Source organism: Pantherophis guttatus, chromosome 2 (assembly GCF_059756535.1).
Source record: "Pantherophis guttatus breed Tessera chromosome 2, ASM5975653v1, whole genome shotgun sequence".
NCBI classification, from domain to species: Eukaryota; Metazoa; Chordata; class Lepidosauria; order Squamata; family Colubridae; genus Pantherophis; species Pantherophis guttatus.
The window spans coordinates 161,554,693-161,573,480 of NC_142064.1; positions in this window are offsets into that span (position 1 = coordinate 161,554,693).

An 18,788-nucleotide genomic window follows, 5' to 3' on the forward strand; every position below is an offset into this window, starting at 1 on the left:
CGCATAGCTCCCAATGACCGGTAAGATCCCACAGAGTTGGTCTCCTCCGGATCCCGTCAGCTAAACAATGCCGGCTGGCGGGCCCACGGGAAAGGGCCATCTCTGTGGCTGCCCCAGCTCTCTGGAACCAGTTACCTCCTGAGGTCCGGACCATCCCCACCCTATTGGCCTTCAGAAAAGCGGTGAAGACCTGGCTTTTCCGGTAGGCCTGGGGCCATTGATCTTGCTGTTGTGATCTGGCGAGATCCGGCCATGAATGGCGTGATTGAGTTTTTAATGTTTTTAATGTTTTTAATTTTTAAATGGTTTTTTATAATGATTTTTTTGGAATGTATTGTGAGCTGCCCTGAGTCTTCGGAGAGGGGCGGCATATAAATTGAATTAATCAAATTAAATTAAATTAATTAAAGTATGTTGGACTGTCCAAAAAGATGAAACAACCTTTGCCCCATAATCAGTCCATATCTAAAGAGGATTTGTTAGAAGTAAATTAGACTGTACAAATTCCTTACAGTTCTTTCTGCAGCCGCATTCCTCTTACTATATATAAGTTGGGTAGGAATTCTTGAAGTAGCTTGTTGAGGAAGGCTGGAAACGTTTCTAAGCAATTATCCACAAGTCCAGTTCTATAGTTGCATACAAGACCATGGCCCTTTATATGGGTTTATGTATCTTACTCACACAATACAGTTTGGTGTACAGAAGTGATTAAGGCATCAGGAAATAGAACATAGAACATCAGGATTAGAAGGGACCTTGAAAGTCTTCAAGTCCAACCACCTTCTTGAGTAGGAGACCATACACCTTTCTGGACAAATGGTTGTTCATCATTAGTTCCAGTCCCACCTTCAGTTAGGTGATCTTGAGCCAATCATTCTCTCTCATCCCAAAATAGGGGCATATATAATAGCAAATCACTTCTGAAACACTGCCAAGAAAACTGCAAGAACCTGTCCAGGCAGTTGCCAGGAATGAAAAACTGACTCAAAGGCACATAGACACAGACGTACTCACACATTGTACTTGAATAGAGTTTTGGATGCCAGAAAATACAGAGTTAAGACCATAGTTGGGCCTATGGTCTAAGGTTGTAAATATGAGGGTTGGATGTAAAAAAAAAAAAAAAAAAAAAAGCAACTCCCCCTCCTAACTTTAGTTAAATTCAGGATATTTTAATAAATGAAACAGGAAATCAGCCCTTGAAATAAGCTTTTTTTATATTCACTTTCCCCCATAAACACCACCATTCTCTGTCAGTGATGGACAAGCTTCTTAAAACTGTAATGAAAAAAGTCTCTTCAACCAGGTTCTGATAATATATTCCATCTCAACATTTGAATCACAAAAATATTCCTCCAAACTTGGGGGAAAACTCGAAATATGGACTGTATGGCAAGGATGTGGGATAAGATGGTGAGATCCAGCTTCCCAATTGCATTTTGAGTGGTTTATGAAGCTAAACCTTTTCATCTTGCAGCAAAACTTCTTTTTTGTCCATCCAAACTCTACATTAAATTAGTGTTTTAAAATGTTACGTGTTGCAGTGCAGTATTCTGAATGGATAGAGGTGCCAGGATCAAGAAAATTCAGGTGAACAATGCCACCTGGATCCCAAAAAATTGTAACTATAAGATCTTCTCCTGAAGCCTTTTTTTTTCCACTAATAAAACTTTGTGGTGATAATGGACAGATATTAAATTTTAGTTTCCTATTCTAGGGAGCAATATACAAAGAATTGGTCCATGGAGATTCTCAGTCATCCAGATCATGGTTGTCCCAAAGGTGCTTTTTCAAGAAGCAATTGGACTTTCTGGTTTTTCTTTGAAGACATTTTGCTCTGAGCTGAAGAAGTTTCTTGGATGAGAAGTGAAACGCCTTCAAAGAAAAACCAGAAAGTCCGGTGGCCTCTTGAAAAAGCATCTTTGGGATATACAAAGGATTGTTCATATCTCTACATGTTTATGTTTTTATTTTTCAATCAGAAAAAAAAATTCTGAAATTCCTTGAATTCTAATACAATTGAGAATTTTTTTTTTTTTAGATTTTATATACAAAGGGACTATGAGAATAAAAAAAAGAAAGGTCATTTTCTTTGCGGCAGGCAATCTGACCGTACACAATGGCTGACAAATGAGAAGTGTTTCAACTGGAGTGCTTATATATTCCTCAAATTCAGTGCCTGTACGCATGCAGTTAAACACTCCTCGCCCTCTTATAAGGAAAGATATCCAGTTTCTTTTGGCCATCTGGAAATCTTCCTTGTAGTGGATCTTTCTCCTTTCAGAAATATTATTTCTTTTATTCTTTAAACATGAAACTCAATCAACTGAACATTTAAAGATGTGTCATAAATACCATTGCTCTTTCTCCCTTTCGGAAATATTATTATTATTATTTACTTTATTCATTAAACATGAAACTCAGTCAACTGGACATTCAAAAATGTGTCACAAATACCATTGGCTGGTGCTAATGGTTGATACGGGTTGCTGCCAGCATCCTAGGTATCAACCAAGTACCTTCTTAAGATGTACGATGTTCCAAATAGCACATTTTTTTGCAGTTCCGTTAGTGTTATTGCAGGAAGCTGCAATTTGTTGATGTATCTTATAAAATTCCTGGACATGGTACCAAGTGCCCCGATGACAATGGTTATCACTGTTACATGTTTCATCCATAGCCGTGTACTTTCAATGGCCAGGTCATGATATTTCATGATTTTTTCCAGTTCTTTTTCTTTGACTCTGGTGCCTCCTGGTACAGTGTTATCAATAAATTGTACGTTTTGGTTTTCGACAACTGTGATATTTGGCATGTTGTGTTCCAAGTGATGATCCATCTGTATTTGAAAGTCCCACAAGATCTTCACCTTCTCATTTTCTATAACTTTTTCCACTTTATGTTCCCATGACTTTTCGGATACAGGTAAGTCATATTTTTTACATAATGACCAGTGGATTAATTTAGCAACTCAATCATGTCTAGCTATGTAATCAGTTTGCGCAATTTTGCTGCATTCACATCTTAAATGTGAAACAGTTTCGACTTTGTTGTTGCAAAGTCGGCAGTTTGGATTGTCAGTGGATTTTTGTATCTTTGCTCTCATGGCATTAGTTTGTAGTGCTTGTTCTTGAGCAGCGAGTATTAAACCTTCCCTTTTCTTTCTTGATGGTTCCCATCTTAAGCCATGCCCATGTAAAGTTGTCATCACATTTTCCTTCAATGTTTTTCAAGTGCTGTCCATGCAAAGTTTTGGTTTTCCATCTATTTAATCTGTCATCCAGCTGTTTTTCCTTATAGTCTGCCTTTGTTTCTGTTGTTGTTGTTGTTGTTGTTGTTGTTGTTGTTGTTATTATTCACCATCAGTCAATTGCAAAAGGCAATTGAACAGCTTACATTTTGCAATGCTACCTTTAACACCATCAAACAACATCTGCTATTCCAGGTCTGTGGGAATGACTTGTTAGATGGACAAAAATGTCAGATCCATTCTAAACATCAGACTGACTGTGCAACCAATCATATTAGTAATATAAAATTAAGTCTTCTTAGTTCTCTATCTCGTGTCATCTTACCACACCTCTGGGAAAAGCCTGAAATATTTTTATGATTCAGTAGGAACAAAGCGACTTCACCTCTGTTTCCCTCCTGGCCACCTTATGAAACTGGTTTACTATCTAGATGAAGTTTCTAACACTATGCACATTTCATCATTATCTGCTTTGGTTAGGGAAAGTTCAGGTACCCAAAGCAGCCCATTCACTAGGAAAGAGACCCAGGTTAAAGAATAAAAATGTGCCCCTAATTAAATTTTCCCTTTCTTTCACAAACATCTATGTTCCAGGAGTAGCTCTCTAAACACAAGGAAATAGGCATCCCATATGCTGGATCTGCCCTCAGCCTTAGGCAGAAAATGATGTATCTTCTGCCAGGAAGACTTGAGATTTCATGAAAAGCCCCCCCCCCCCCCAAAAAAAAAAAAAAGTTAGGCATTTTCTTTATTATTTGTGATTTTTCCCCCTCTTTTCCCTGTAAAGGGGGTGAAAGCCTTTTTTTTTTTCTTTTGCACTTTGGCTTGACTGGGTAGAGAACTGCATTTACTGTTTTGTTTTAGGTAGTAACTCTTTGGGCCTGCCAAGAACACCTACAGAATCCAAATCAAGTCATTTGTCAAAAAGACAAATCCCTAATTCTGTTTTCAACATAGCAACTCTGGAGCCTGGAGCTGCAGTTCTGGATCAAACGACATAAATAATTGCTAAGTCAAGAACAATGTGTTACTAGTTCGCCCAGCAAGTTCTTCCCGTTTATGCAAACAAATACTTCTTATATCTCCCAAAACTAAAAGAGACAAGATTAAATATCATTATCCCTAAACTTATGACTTAGCTCTGAGTCACAGGCACAGAATCTGGGAATCGGCTTTTAAGGCATTTGTAGTAACAAAACTTGAGAAAGCAGTAACTGGTTCATAGATTGCACACCTATTGTTATGTCCTTATAAGGACATCCGCCCGGATTGGCTGCTAGCCATCGGGCGGGAAAATTTGAATCCCTGTCAAGGGGCAGTGCGACTGCCGGAGCGAATATAAGGAGAGCTCCGGCAGCGCGCCTGCAGTCTTGTCTTATACCTTGTAACAAATAAAGTTACTAAATGTATCGAGCTGGTCACGTCTTCATTTCCTGCGCCTGATCTAACACTGGTGACGAGGATGGGAGAAGAGAACCTGAGCAAGACTCGTGGCACGATCGCCCACCGAGCTGAAGTCACTAAACCACAGCGACCTTCAGAATGGCAACCCCGCAAGCTCCGATTGCCTCGCTGAACCCATTCGACCCATCCCGAGAGAAGTGGAGGTTGTACATGGTCCAATTCCGGCAGTTCTTGCGAGGGAATGGCTACCAGAACCTCGACGATGAGCGGAAAAGAGCCCTCTTCCTGGCTCACTACGGATCGGACATCCTGGAGATGGCGATTGACCTCGTGGCACCCAGGGACATTGAGGAGATGTCCTGGAACGACCTGCAGGAAGTCCTACAGGAGCACCCACAGGCACCCCAATTGCCAACAGGTTCACCTTCCAACAGAGAAACCAGCGGGAAGGTGAATCCATTAAAGAATTCGTGGCAGCGCTCCGCCAAATCGCTGCCAACTGCGAGTTCGACAACGTGGACAATGCCATCCGAGACCGCATTGTTTTTGGTATGCGAGATGTGGGCCTGCAGAAGAAATTCCTGAGCCGAAAGAGGATCCCACTCAAGGAAGTCCTCGACGAAGCAACAGCGGCTGAAACATCCGAGAAAGCAGCCGCCGCGATGGTAAAGGCAAGAGGGATCCACAAGATCCACAAGTCGGGCCTGAACTCATCAGATGACTCAACCACACAATCAGAGTCTGATGAGGAAATGGCCGTCCACAAGGTTTCCCGCCCCCCCAGGCGGGAAAACCCGCAGCATGGCGACCGGGGAGAACGATGCGGCAGCTGCAAAGGCGACCACCCCAGGGCAACCTGCAGATGGAGGGACGCGACCTGCCGCCGATGCCTGAAGAGGGGACACATCGCCGAGGCCTGCAGATCCAGCCCCGGAACCGCCCAGACCACGATTCCGCGAGAATCGCAGAGATAACCAGAGGACATCCAAACGGTCCTCGAACCAGTCCCGGCGCGGAGAGGAGGAATATCCCTGCAACAAAGCAGTGCACCAGACCACCATCGCCCACACGAGCGATGAGGGGACCACCAAGTTCCACGTGACACTGCTGGCAGAGGGGTCACCGTGCAAGATGGAAGTAGACTCCGGGTCCGCCTACTCCATCATGGACTGGCAGCACCTACAGCAGCTGAAGCCATCCTGCAAGAAGACCCAGCTGAAAACCCCGAAGTCGAGGCTTGTGGACTTCAACGGAAACCCCATCGGACTCCTGGGCAGAACCACCATCCGCATCCAATACAAGGACTTCAAAGGAGAGCTGCCCATCACAATCGTGGAGAACAGCCAACCGAATCTGTTAGGAGTGGAGTGGTTTAAGCCGCTGGGGCTTTCCATCGAAGGCATCCACGAAATTCACAGGGATGAACTTGACACCATCATCGAAGAGTTCAAAGAAGTCTTCGATGGTAAACTGGGGAAATTTGTGGGGAGGCCAATCTCCTTTAATCTGGACAAGGGAATCACCCCAATTAGGCTTAAGCTCCGCCGAGTTCAGTTTGCCCTGCGGCTGAAAGTAGACGAACAGCTGGATAAGCTGATCGCCCAGGGCGTCCTGGAACCGATCGATCATGCCTCATGGGAGACCCCCATTGTGACCCCACTGAAGCATGATGGGTCTGTGCGCATCTGCGCTGACTACCGTTGTATCATCAACAAGGCGTTGGCACAGAGCGCATACCCAGTCCCAGTAGTGCAACATCTGCTGCATTCCCTGGGATCTGGCTCAATTTTTGCGAAACTGGACCTGACCCAGGCTTACCAGCAACTGCCAGTGGATGAAAAAACAGCAGAGGCACAAACAATTGTCACGCACAGGGGGGCATTCAAATGTAACCGCCTCCAATTTGGAGTCAGCGCTGCCCCCGGCATTTTCCAATCCATGATGGAACGCCTTCTCCAAGGCGTTCCAGGGGTGGTGCCTTACTTCGACGACGTGCTAATCTCCGGAGACTCACGAGCTCAACTCCTTGAAAGGCTCAGGCTTGTCCTGCAGCGGTTCAAGGCCAAGGGCTTGAGGGTCAGGCGGGATAAGTGCATCATAGGAGTACAGGAAGTCGAGTTCCTGGGCTATCTCATAGATAGTACTGGCATCCATCCCACCAAATCAAAAGTGAAAGCAATCGACTTCCTGTCTGGTTTCCGGCGTCGCCAGACGGTCCTCCGTGACCGCCGCCCCGTTGCCTGTAAAAGAGCCGCCTTTACATCTGAAAGGTGGCTCGAAAAACTCCATTTCCTGATGGAAATGCGAGTCTGAGCGGGTGGGGGTGGGTAGAGCCCTCTGCGAAGTCCCCAGAGTCTTTTTTAACTCTTGGGGACGAGCAGGTTGGTGCTCCCCCTTTTCCCTCGCCGCCGCTCCAGGCATCGGGTGCACTCTGTTTTTTTTGCAGAGCCAGGCGCTGGAACCAGATTAACTAATGAACTTAACAGATGGACTTACTAAAAAAGATGAGACTTGGATCTGGGACCCTAAACCGCAAGTATTCTTAATGAATCTACAAGCATTTTAAAGTGAAGAGAAGGAAAAAAAGTTTTAAAATGGCCGCGGAGGCTTGGGAAGTAGAAGAAAGATGAAAGTAAAAGTCTTTCCATAACAGATACAAAGTAGCGGAACATATAGTGCTGGCTACAATTTGAAAGAAGAATAGTTATTTTAAGTTCCTCTCTTCCTGGTGATTTGTTCTTGATCTTGTTTGGGGGGTAAAAAAAGAAAAGTTTGCTGGAAGGATGGCGTTACTAATCAAATCTGATAGACAAGAAGGGGGGGGTGCTCCCCCACTCACAACTATTTGAACAAGCTCTGAGCCTACAGACTCTGCAGAATGGTTTTAATTTAAAAGAACTTATCCAGGAGGAAATGGCAAAATATTATGAGACTGTGAACCAGAAATTTGAAAATTTAAGGCAGGAAATTAAAGAAATGATACAACTAAAGTATGATAGTTTGCAACAAAAGATTGTAACAGTGACTAATGGTTTTTCAGAAGTTGTTATAAAGTTGGATACAAATATTAAATTGCTAGAGTCTAAAATGGAGAAAATTGATAATTTGGACAATAAAATATTAAGAATTGAAAAGGACTTAATAAATATTCGAGATAATAGCTTAGAAGTAAAGTCTAAAGAGGAAGCTGGTCACGAGACTTACAACGCAGAAGATATAAAGCAAGGAATTGAAAGAGAGGCTGTAATGTTGCAATACAGGATCACAGAATTTGCGATCAGAATCAGAGGCTTACAGGAAAATAACAGTGATGACTTAAGAAAAACATCTGCTCAAGTTTTGGCTGGGATCTTAAAGGTTCATCACGGGGAGGTAATCAGTAAAATTGATAAGGCTTATAGAGTGAATTCCTGGATTGCTAAGCAAAGGCAACTGCCTAGAGATGTGGTAATTTACTTTACAGAAAAAGAGATAAGAAATGATATCGTGCAAAAATCCTTTAACTCTACTTTACAACTGAATGGGAAAAAAATTTGGATATATAAGGAATTACCGCCTAAGATCTTAAGAGATAGAAAGAAATTTGGACTTTTGGTGACTGAGTTAAGAAGACAAAATATCTTATACAGGTGGGATGTCCCAGTGGGTATAATATTGAGACATCAAGGAGTAAGATATCAGTTAAATATTGTTGAAAAAGCGGAAGAATTTTATTATAAGGTACTTAAAAAGCAAAATCAACAAGAGACAGAAACCCAAGAAAAGCAGAAGGAGATGGAAATAATGAAGAAACAACAAGTTAAAGAGGTCTCCACAGATGAGCCGCTTTTGGATCCTCTTTTAGAGGTTTCAGCTGGATTATCTAATATAAGAGAGGCGGTTCCGGACCCTAATGCAATGATTTGCCAAGCCACAAAACAGCATGGAAGTCAATCAGCTGATATACAACTTACAGAACCAGAAAGATCTCAGCCACAGAAGCAAATCCAACAGGATCAAGTTACACGTCAGCAAAACCAAATAGTTGATACACAATCTACAGAAAGGAGTTCAGGATGGAGATCCAACCCACAAGGAGTTAAGAAAAGAAGAAGTAGGTCTTACAAACATAAAAATTTTTAAACTAAACAGCAGCGTAATGCCAGTTACTTATGAGAAGACTGAATATACGAAAAGATAATGGGCAAAGTATTGGTTTATTTTATCCTGAGGAGAGTGACAGATCTCTGCAGTGCTGAATTATCGGATGTGAAAAAGGCCTTAAATCAAATGGTTGGAAATATCTTGTTTGTTTTTTTGGATTTCCGGATAAATATATTACGTGTATGCTGAGCTATATGGCAAGAGATTTATTGGATTGGGGCACGCAGAAGATCTGGTTGTTACCCTATTATGAAGGTTGGAACTAATTATCTGGATCAAAGACACCTCCATAAACATTATATGGAATATAATTATAAAGTCACTCGGGTGGTTGTCGGGGTTTTTGTTTTTTTTCCCCCAATATGAAGATATTTGTTGCTGATGGGGGCAGATGGTAATTGAAGATATTGAAAATACTACTGGAATAAGGATGCGATGTTACCCTAACATGGGCGGAGTTTATCATCCAGTTGAAAGATATTACAGAAAATGCTATATGGATCATAAGTTTAAAGTTTCTTTTCTTTTAGGATTTTATTTACATAAGGGAATATTTTTCTAGGGGATTGGGTAGAAGAATAAAGATAATAAGAATAATTATGGTAATTTTGTAGGAAAGTGGGTGGAGATAGGTTAGGTTATGGATTGTTTATTTTAAAGAAAAGGGATATTATGTTTAGATGTGAATATTTGCAATGAAGGGGGGGAACGAAAGGGGTAATGGAATTGAATAAGTGTTAAACTAGGATTTATTGAATACTTAGAATGGAAGTATGCTTTGAAATGTCATATTGCCTGGGGGGTAGTAAAAGGGCAGACTACGAGTAGAAATTGTTAAATTGGGAGATACAATAATATTATTATGTTAAATCAGGGGTTATTAGACAATGTGATAATAGAATGTCACTTTGAAATGCTTATTATAGCATAGTACAAGGGGGGTATGATAATTCTATCAAAATGAAAGGGTCAGTATATGGAGATTGAGTATGTGGATAGTAAAGTATGATATAATCTGTTATGAACTTGGGTTTTACTACGAGGAAGTCAAAGGGGAGGGGGGGTGGGGTGGGGTGGGGAGGAGGGGGGGGAAAAGGGGGAAAAATTTGTATTTGAAAAACTTTCTCAATAAAAAAAAAAAGTGAAAGCAATCCATGAAGCTCCAAGCCCAAAAAACAAAATGGAGCTTCAGGCATTCCTTGGGTTGCTCAACTTCTATGCCATCTTTTTGAAACAGAAAGCCACAGTTGCTGAGCCACTCCACCGCCTGCTGGGGAAATCGGCGTCCTGGAAGTGGGGCCAGGAAGAGGAAGCAGCATTCCGGGCCATAAAAGGACTATTGACGTCCAAAAGCGTCCTCATCCAGTACAGCGACACGCTCCCCATCAAGCTGACTTGTGATGCGTCGCCTTACGGGGTGGGGGCAGTTCTCAGCCACGAACTGCCCAACGGCACGGAAGCCCCGATTGCATATTTCTCAAAGACCATGTCCGGCGCAGAACGGAACTACAGTCAGCTGGACAAAGAAGCCCTGGCCATCGTGGCAGGAGTGAAGCGCTTCCATGAATACCTCTACGGAAGACGCTTCACCATAGTCACTGACCACAAGCCACTCCTGGGGCTCCTCGCAGGCGACCAACCCACCCCGACCTTCATGTCCCCGCGGATGACGAGATGGGCCATCTTCCTAGCCGGCTACTCCTATAGGCTCGTGCACCAGCCAGGCACAGCCATAGGAAACGCCGACGCACTCAGCAGATGCCCATTGAAGGATCCGGTTGAAGACCCAGCCCCCACGCTCCACCTATTCCACATAGATGACGACGCCAGCTGTCCATCTCATCCTGCTGATGTGGCTGTCCACACCCAAAAGGATCCCACACTCCGCCAAGTGAAGTCCTGGATCCTCAGGGGGTGGCCATCGGAGAAGACGGAGGAGAGGTTCAGCCCGTTCACCAGGAAGCAGAAGGAGCTGTCCACCATAAAGGGCTGTCTGCTATGGGGAGACAGGGTGCTGATCCCAAGCACTCTGCAACGGCAGACGTTAGAGACCTTGCACAAAGGGCATCCGGGCATCGTCCGCATGAAGGCCCTGGCACGGAGTTACGTCTGGTGGCCCTCCCTGGACAGAGACATTGAACAATGGGTCTCCAGATGTGACCCGTGCCAAGAAGTTCGCCCAGCGCCGCCACAATCCGAAGTCGCGAAGTGGGAGACCCCCAGCAACCCCTGGTCGAGGATACACATCGACTTCGCGGGTCCGATGCAAGGGCGACACCTCTTCATCGTGGTAGATGCCTTCTCCAAGTGGCTCGAGGTGGTACCCATGGCATCTACCACAACAGAAGTGACGATCCGGGCCCTGTGCTGCCTTTTCGCCACACATGGACTACCGGACGTGCTGGTCTCCGACAACGGCCCCCAGCTCACATCCCTGGCCATGGAATCATTCCTGGCAGGACTGGGCATCCGCCATGCCCTGTCCGCCCCGTACAGGCCGGCCAGAAACGGACAAGCGGAACGCATGGTGAGGCTCACCAAAGAGGCACTCACCAAGATGGGCCCGGGAGACTGGCAGGAACGGATAGACAACTTCCTCCTCACCCAGCACATCACGCCGCATGCCACCACCCACAAGAGCCCGGCCGAACTGCTGATGGGCAGAAGGTTGAGGTCACCCTTGGACCGACTGCACCCACAATACAGCCCAGAAGTGACCGCAACCGCCAGCCGCCCGCTTCGTGCCTTCAGCAAGGGAGATTCAGTTTTCGCGCTGAATTTCAACGGCTCTCCTAAGTGGCTGAAGGGGAAGATTGACAGCACAACCGGCCCAAAGTCCTACACTGTGGAGTTGGAAGATGGACAAGTCTGTAGACGTCACATCGACCAACTCCGGAAAAGGTGGGGGGGAGCACACAAAAACCAGCCTGACGAGGGAGGCCTACAACACCCAGACGAGGTAGGCCTCCAACACCCCGGCGAGGCAGGCCTACAACACCCAGACGAGGTAGGCCTACAACACCCCGGCGAGGTAGGCCTACAATACCCCGACGAGGTAGGCCTACCACACCCCTGCGAGGCAGACCACCGCCATCCCGACGAGGCCGGCCCAGCACACTACCAGGCACTGTCACGTCAACAGTCCAGCAAGGTAGACCGGGGCCAGCCGCATGGGGGATGGCAACACCAACCCAGCGAGGTGGGCACCCGGCACGACAGGGCCAGGGACCACCAACCCAGCCCCCGAGTAGACCGGGACCTGCCCAGAGGAGAAGCATCGCACCCCACAAGTGACGGCAGCCAACTCCAGCCCGGCCAGGGAGATCTCAGTTCCAGGCGAGTAGACCGGGACCCAGCCAAGACGGGCACCCCACTACCCATGGGCGAGGGTGGCACATGACTCCCTGGCGAGGGGGACCCCCGCCCACCTCAGAAGACAGCCCGGCAACAACAACCCGGCCCAGATGACCCCAGGCACCAACCAGCGGTAGACCAGGGACTAGGGGGAAGGGAAAGCCGACAACAACCCGGCCAGGGAGACCTGCACCACCCCGGCAGGGGAGACCTCCGCCGCTCCGCAGAGGTAGCCCCTCAACAACATCCCGACCGGGTCGACCGCCGCCAACCCGACGGGGTAGACCAACACCAGCCCAACCGAGGGGACCTACGCCACCCCTGCGAGGTTGAGCAACACGATGCGAGCCAACACCACCCATAGCCGACGGACCGGACCCGAGGGCACCGAGCGGAACCACCCCCCAGGCGACAGCAAGCCGAACCGCAACCGAACCGCAGCACCCGGGAGACCAGGGAGGAGCAAGTGACAGCCTGGGACTTACCGAGACTCAGACGCTCTTCCCGGGTCGGAACCGAGCAACCGAGACGAGGCGATAGATCCACAGGCCAGGAAGAAGACTACCAGAACCAGCCATCCAAGGTTTGCGGTCCGGCCGGAGGCGCTGAGGGTGACCCCGCACACTCGCCAGCCGAACCGAGCCCGGTTCCGGGGGTGGGAACCAGGAGGCACAGGAGCCCCGTCCATCCAGGTCGGGGGCGGAGAAGAAGTGAGACTGTGCAGGTCAGCTAGGGTGCCGAGGCGTCCTACGTACCTGCGCGATTACGTGACTTTTATTGAGGTTTGACAGTTTCCGGACTAAGGGGGGAGGAGTGTTATGTCCTTATAAGGACATCCGCCCAGATTGGCTGCTAGCCATCGGGCGGGAAAATTTGAATCCCTGTCAAGGGGCGGTGCAACTGCCGGAGCGAATATAAGGAGAGCTCCGGCAGCGCGCCTGCAGTCTTGTCTTATACCTTGTAACAAATAAAGTTACTAAATGTATCGAGCTGGTCACGTCTTCATTTCCTGCGCCTGATCTAACACCTATCAAATTGTCTTATTGCATCAACATCTTTGCAGCAAGATGTTTTTTTACACTTGCTGCTTTGGCGGCAGTCCCAATCTTACACTTCCATCTCAGATAGCAATAACACTTAGACTTACATACAGGGATGGGCTTCAGATCCTTTAGCAACAGGTTCGCTGCCCCGTTGCTGGGTGGGCGTGGCCATGGTGGGCATGGCCTAGTTGATCATCTGCATCACAGCAGGGGAGGCATTTTTCACCCTCCCCAGGCTCCTGAGGTTTTCCTCAAGCCTCCAGGAGGGTGAAAACTGCTTCCCCCGGGGTCCGGAGGCCCTCTGGAGGCCAGAAACAGGCCCATTTCCAGACTTCCAGAACCTCTGGTAGGCCCGTTTTTTGCCCTTCCAGACCCTCCGCATGGCCCTTGCACTTACCTGGAATGATGAATGGGCCACGTGGAGAGTCCTGGGAGGGGTGGGGTGGGTGTGGCCAGCCACAGATGGCATTTGGGGGTTTGCCGAACCTCGGCAATCCTTGGCTAGAGGATCACCCAAACCCTGCCAAACCCCCAGGAGCCCACCCCTGCTTATATACCGCTTCATAGTGTTTTACAGCCCTCTCTAAGCAGTTTACAGAGTCAGCATATTGTCCCCAACAATCTGGGTCCTCATTTTACTCACCTAGGAAGGATGGAAGGTTGAGTCAACCTTGAGCCTGGTGAGATTCGATCTGCCAAATAGCCGGCAGTCAGCAGAAGTATTCTGCAGTACTGTATTCTAACGACTGCGCCACCGCAGCTCTTAATGTTGGTGTGCTTGCAAACGGTCCAAACATCTCTACAATAATTCTTCCCTGGAGCTTTGCTTCAGCTTACATGAGGCAATTAAAATTAATTGTAAAAAAAAAAAGCAGTCACACTGGATTGTTTTCTCCTTCATTCATGGTGTTGTCAAAACAATCCCCAGTGAGAAAGGAATTAACTGCAGAGATTTTTCTCAAGAAGGAGAGATGACAATGAGAACTACTACCTGTTTTTCTAATTGCACTAATTGTTCATAACTATGGGTTGATGCCCTTATTCAGAAGTGGCAATAGTTACCACCAGCAGATGTGGAACAAGCATTCCAATCAGTTGCTTTGTCAAACCTTTAGAGATCAGGTTGGATTGAAGAGGGGGTAGTGTTTTGACCTAGGCTTCCTGATATAGTAAAAAGCATACAATTAGTCCCAAAACTCCTTTTTTAAAATGTTATTGGCTGTGAATTCTTTTCATTCACAGCACGTGCTGAATCAACTATTATAAATAGTTCAACAGAAGTCTGCCACAGTCCTTTGGATAAGGCTGGTAAACACTCACCTTCTTTGACATGCTGCCAAAGACCTAATTGGCAATTATCTTGGCAAGGCCACACAGAAACACAGAGTCAAAATCGGAGCTTCAAAGTACAAACTGACACCATCCACAACGTTGCTTCCTGCAAAGGCCCACGTGCCTTTGCTCTTCCTTTATGTCTTATGGGAGGGGCCAATCATCTCCAAGCCTTACTCCCGAGTCATCCCTTTTGTTTTAACTGTTCTTGCCTTCTGGCAGCTCTGCACATGCACGCACTAGGAACAGGTTCCTCCTGTTCCTCTACCTCTCTGATGTCTGACTCTGGAGGCTCCAGAGTCCGCACATAACTCCCAGATGGCCCTGGCCTCATCTCTGCCTCCGACGCAGAGCCCTCATCCGAGCCTTTACCAGTCTTCAGGACTGGCCCATGTTCCTTCCCAGCCTCCTCACTGTCTGACTCTGCTGCCAGCTCCACAGGCTGCTGGCGGACCACAACAGGTAGTTGTTCATATTTGCACTGTAAAGCCATCCATAAAATTAACCAGTATAAATTACTAGAAATAATAAAGGACTAATAAAGAAGGCAACAAAGATTATTAATCCTATACCAAGTAACCTTGCATTGAATTAAGTTGAATTCAGAAATTGGTCAAAAAGAAGTACAAACGAATGATTTTAAAAGGTAAAAATGAATTGCATAAAGATGCGTTGCTTTCTTTGTTCATCTAAGGGTTAAACAGATGCATAGGAATATAATGTACGACAATTATGATGGAAGAATACACTTGCCATAGAAAGTTTACAAAATTTGAAGAATACAAAAGTCCCAAAATTATATCATACTTATTGTATTTATAAATTGGAGTCTGTAACACCTTTAAAACCTGTAGTTTTTTTAAAAAATTGTTATTATTTTAAGGCCTAAGCCTTTGTGAGATTCAGAAAAGTTTAGGCCTTAAAATAATTATAAAATTAGACTAAAATTCATGTATTTGGAACACTATATTTATTAATTTTTATATAGTGCTTCCCATTTTATTAAAAATCTCAGGGTCATTTACAATAGAATAATCTTTGCATTAATAATCACAAACATTGGTTTTCAAAAAATCCTTGCATCTTTGCAAGCCTCTTTCATCCAGGTTAAAAAAAAAAAGAGTGAGCACCACTCTTAAATTGATGAAATGAGGTCATAGCCCAGGAAACTACAGACCAATCAGTCTAACATCAATACCTGGGAAGATCCTGGAAAAGATAATCAAGAAACAGATCTGCGTACAACTTGAAGCAAATAAAGTTATAACTAGTAGCCAGCATGGGTTTGTTAAAAACAGATCATGCCAAACCAATCTTATTCCATTCTTTGATCAAGTGATTAAAGTAGTACACCAGCTAAATGCTGTGGACGTTGTATACTTAGACTTCAGCAAGGCATTCAACAAAGTAGACCACAACCTACTTCTTGGTAAGCTAGAAAAATGTGGAATAGACAACATCACCACCAGATGGATTTGTAGATGGCTGACAAACTGTACTCAATGAGTAGTCCTTAATGGAACTACATTCACATGGAGAGAAGTAAGTATTGAGGTACCACAAGGCTCCGTCTTAGGCCAGGACTCTGCAATATCTTCATAGCTGACTTAGGTGAGGGAACTCATCAAATTTGCAGATGACAGTAAACTGGCAGGAATAGCCAACACCCCAGAAGACAAGCTCAGGATCCAAAAAGATCTTGACAAAACTTGAACAATGGGGCCCTATCCAACAAAATGAATTTTAATGTGGAGAAAAGTAAAGTTTTACTTTTAGGCAGGAAAAATCAAAGGTATGAGTACAGATTAGGCGAGACCTGGCTCAAAAACAGTAACTGTGAGAGGGACCTTGGAGTCCTAGTGGATGATCACTTGAATATGAGGCAGCAGTGTGTGGCAGCAGCCAAAAAAGCTAATACAATCCCGGGCTGTATAAACAGAGGCATAGAATCAAGATCACGTGAAGTATTAGTACTGCTTTATAAAACCCTAGTAAGACCACACCTGGAATACTGCAGCCAATTTTGGTCACCATACTACAAAAACGATGTTGAGACCTTGGAAGAAGTTCAGAGAAGAGCAACTAAGATGATCAAAGGCCTGGAGACTAAAACATATGAAGAACGCCTGCAGGATTTGGGTTTGGCTAGTCTAAAGAAAAGAAGAATTAGGGGCAACATGATAGCAATATTCCAGTATTTGAGGGGCTGCCATCAAGAAGAGGGGGTCAAATTATTCTACAAAGCACCAGAGGGCAGGAAAAGAAATTATGGTTGGAAACTGACAAAAGAGAGAAGCAAGCAACCTGGAATTAAGGAGAAACTTCCTAACAGTGAGGACAATTAACCAATGGAACAGCTTGCCTTCAGAAATTGTGGGAAATTAATGAAAAAGGAGAAATAACAACGAGATTGGTGTGGGATACCATGAAGGCGGTGACACGGGGAATATGTATTAGGGAAGCCTGTAGTGTTAAAAGGCAAGAAGCTGTATTACGGGAAAAATTAGAGGAATAGATCAAGAAATTGGAAAAAGAGTATTGGCATACAAGAAATAAACAGAAATTAATAGAATTACAAGATAAGAAAAAAGAATTAGAGAATAAAAATTTAGAGGAAGTTCAGAATAATTTAATATACATGAAAAGAGAATTTTTTGAAAATAGTAATAAAAATTCCAAGATGCTTGCCAGGCTCACACAAAAGGAGAAAGCTAAAAATTCAATGGGTATAGTGAAAGATAAATTGGGGAATTATTGTAGTACGATGAAAGGAAAGTTAAAAATATTCCAGGAATTTTATCAAGAGTTGTACAAGGGTAAGGAGGTTAAGAAGGATAGAATGGAAGCTTATATTGGGAAATATATAAAAAGGGCTCTGGAAACGGAGCATAAAGAATTAATGGAAAGGAGTTTATCGCAAAGGGAAATTGTAGAAGTAATTGAAAGTTTGAAGGTGGGTAAATCACCTGGGGTAGATGGATTAGGAACAGAATTCTATAAAATATTTAAAACATTATTAGTACCGAAATTATTAAAGCTGTATAATGCAATATTAGAAGGGGAAAAGATTCCAGAATCATGGGAGCAGTCGTTAATAATATTAATATCTAAACCAGATAAGGATCCGACGCTCCCTGACTCGTACAGACCTATATCATTAATAAATCAAGATGCAAAAAATTTTTCAACTATTTTAGCAAGAAGAATGAATAATTGTATAGGTAATTATATAAGGGAAGATCAATGTGGATTTGTAATGGGTCGACAAATGCATAATTTGGTTGGAAGAGTGTTAAATGTAATTCACGAGATTAAAAATCTAAAGCTTAAAGTGGGGATATTAGTCTTAGACATTTTTAAGGCCTTTGATTGTGTGAGCTGGCAAGCATTAAAGATGGTAATAGACAGAATGGGGTTTGGAAACAAATTCAAAGTTGTAATAGATCAATTATATTCTCGGAACTCTGCCTTAGTGGTAGTGAATGATGGAGTTACAGACAAGATACGACTCGCCAGAGGAACAAGGCAAGGGTGCCCACTCTCACCTGTCCTATTTGTATTGGTTATGGAACTATTGGCCAATGCATTGAGAGATGATGGGGAGATAGAAGGGATAAGTAAAATAAAACTAAATATGTTTGCTGATGATACATTGTTAACAGTTAAGAACATAGTAGATAAGATGGAAAGAATTGGATGGCATCTAAAAGAATTTAAAGAAATAACTGGATTAAGAATAAATTGGTCAAAATCTGAGTTGATGTTGTTTAATTATACTAAAAGGGAAGAGAAGGATTGAGAAGGGAAGCGAAGCAAAATGAGAATTAAAGATCATATTAAATACCTGGGAGTTAGAATTACAAAAAAATTGGAGAAGTTAGAAAAGGAAAATATAGGCAGCTTAAAGAAGGAGATTTTGGAAAGTTTGAATAAATATAAAAGGTTGAATTTATCATGGTTTGGAAGAATTGCTTTAGTAAAAATGAAGATTTTAGCAAAGATTAATTTTGCTTTTAGGATGCTACCAATAATAATATCAGATTTAGAGTTAAAGAATTGGCAGAAAATACTAAATAACTATTGTAATGGGAATAAGAAAGTGAGGATAAATAAAAATAAGTGGTATCTAAGCCAAAAAAAAGGGGGTTTAGGACTCCCAAATATTAAATTATATTATGTCGCTAATAGACTTATACATGTTATAGAGGCAATTTTAGGAATAGGAGAATTGGAATGGTTGGAAGATAAATCTAAAATTAAAA